At 36.4% G+C, this 2,500-nt stretch overlaps 1 protein-coding gene across 1 annotated transcript in view; it reads left to right on the plus strand.

Moving 5' to 3' along the window:
• srsf7b (serine and arginine rich splicing factor 7b) overlaps nt 1–304 on the plus strand; it is an 11,117-nt gene extending 10,813 nt beyond the window's left edge. The window contains exon 7 of the mRNA XM_056243014.1: nt 1–304. This exon is cut by the window's left edge and continues 5 nt beyond it. The gene's annotated coding sequence lies outside the window, so the exon portion shown is untranslated.
• Nucleotides 305–2,500: the final 2,196 nt, after the last annotated feature.

The following is a 2,500-nucleotide window of genomic DNA, read 5'->3' on the forward strand; positions in this document are numbered from 1 at the left end:
CGCCTTCCCGAAGCCCTGCCAGAAGTGAGAGTCCCGAGCGAGACTGAAGCTCCTGTTCTAGTGTGTGTGTTTGTTATCCGGGGCTTCGGCTCAGTTCTTATTGCAGTACAGCTGAAGTAATAATAAAAAAATGCCAGTTTGATTGTAAGGAAGCTCTTGTGTGAGGAGCAGAATATTCTGAGTTGATTTTTCTCTAGATGAGGAGAGAGTTTGTCTGATTTTCTACATGTTTTGTTGTGCGGTTCACGTGTTCCTGCATCAGTTTGAGTTTTGTATGCATAATAAATAAAGTTAAAACACATTCCCTCTCTGTGAGATTTCTTCATGTTAACAATGCTGTACCAGAAGGTGGCGCTGTCGTTTTCAGCAGCTCTGTTTCACACAGAAGACATTCTTACTTCTGATGGCAGATAAATTGTTGTTTTACTATATTCTTGTATTCTAGTAAAAGTTTATTTGGATCTCTGGACAAGAAAAATAATCTTGTTTTCCCTTTGAATTTGACTGATATTTCTAAACCTCACTGACGGATATTTGTTCTTGTTTTAAGCATAAATATTTTCATAAAACTAGACTTAATCTAGAAGACTTAATCTTTGTCTAAAAGTCTAAAAGACATAATCTTTGCTTCTCAAGTAAATGCATCTTGATTTAAGAATGTTGAGATATTTTTACTCGGGAAAAAGACAAAAATACAAAGGAAGAACTTAATTTTTGCAGTTCATCTGCTGTATTTTTGAAGGCATTATGAATGTCATAATTATGTGTGAAAAATGCTGCCTGATGGAGAGATTGAAAGTGAATTAATTCATAAACATCAATTTGTAATTGTTTTAACATTCCATTTTGACAGTGATTTATGGCTTATTATTAAAACTCATTTGTATTTGTTGTAAATCAAAGATTCAGCTAAAATATTTACTTAAGGGGAGATTTTACATTTAAATAACTTAAGTTTTAATAAAATAATGATTGAGGAACACATTCATGTTCACGGTTCTCTGATGTAATGGTAAAAAATATTTCATCTTTTTTATTGAGTGTTTTATGTTTAATATTTAAAAATGATTTATTTAATATTTGAACTCAGTTGGCAACTCAGATTTTATAACCATTTAACTTTAAATATTGTTTCAATATGATTCAAATGGCTTTTTTCCACATTGAAACAAGTATCTTATGTACAATAATTTACAATTTACAAATCATTTAGCTTTAAATGTTGTTTTAAGGTTTTTTAATGCTAAAACAACAGATGACATTTTTTCAATCACAATTTTTACACTGTAAATAAAAAAATTGCTGCCTTAAATTGTTAAGAACAATCAACTTGGATGTTTAAGTCATTTCAACTTAAGTTTTGAATCTTGTATAACTTGTAGGCTATAAAAAAAGGTTCAAGTCCCCCTGTGGTGAGAATCCAGCGTTTAATGTTGTTTATGTGTCTATGTGGTGTTTTTAATACGCTTTAAGACACACCATGTGTAAGTTCATAAGTCGACAGCATTGCTGAGTATTTCCTGCTTAAAACTGCAGTGAACCAAAGACAGTCTCAAAAACACGGTTTGAAATCGCTGGTGTTTCTGACGTCACAAACCATAGATATCCATAAGCCTTTATTATGGATATCTATGTCACAAACTACCTTGTAAGTAACCAATCAGATCAACGTGTGATAGTCAACCATAGACAGTATAAGAAGTGGACAGAGCCATCTCATTGGAGCTCAGTTGAGACAGTGGAAGCCCATTTTTAGCGATTTTTGAGCACTTCCGTTCCTGACGCGCAGACTCAGACCGACTCAAACTAAGCTTGATGACGTGAGCAACCTGTCTGACAGACGTTACTCTTCTAGTAGCTGTGCGTGAAAATTGCCAACGTTAATCTTGCAGAGACGGGGAACTTGAGCAGAGTTCTTTGGCGTGAGTGAGCAGGAGTAAGTATCCCGTTGCTTTTATGGACTCATTATCTATGGGCTTCTCTCTTGACGGGACGTCCCCCGATCGCCTGCGAGCTTCTCCTCCTGTCTGTACGGTAACTTCTGTACAGCGCGACAGAGTCGAGTGGTTATGACGCAATCGTTAGCCTATTTTTACTAAAACTGTTTCTACGGGGCCATAATGTAACATAGAAGGTAATGGAGCCCTTTATACATTGTCCTGTTTCTTTAGAAATAAATAATGGACAAATGGAGTCTTTAAACGCCTCAGATGTAAAGTTATTCGCTGTCAAAGTGACGCCAAAATGAATGGGAGTCAATGGAAATGCTAACGCAAGTGAAGTTCTGCTACAAGATGGCGGCACCCGGCCGGCTTCAACTTCCGGTCGATGGATTACCCCCTTGTCGTCAACCAGTGGATCTCTGAGTTGAGTGAGTGAGTGGAGGTGGGGCTCATTTGCATATTCATAGAACCGCGCATACTAAAATGAGGCAAGGGTGTCAAGTAAAATGTCACATAACATGCAGTTTAAAGGTCGGTTCACGCCATGAAAAATAATT

This window comes from Rhinichthys klamathensis, unplaced genomic scaffold (genome assembly GCF_029890125.1).
Source record: "Rhinichthys klamathensis goyatoka isolate OS25496 unplaced genomic scaffold, OSU_Roscu_1.1 h1tg000769l_1, whole genome shotgun sequence".
NCBI lineage: Eukaryota > Metazoa > Chordata > Actinopteri > Cypriniformes > Leuciscidae > Rhinichthys > Rhinichthys klamathensis.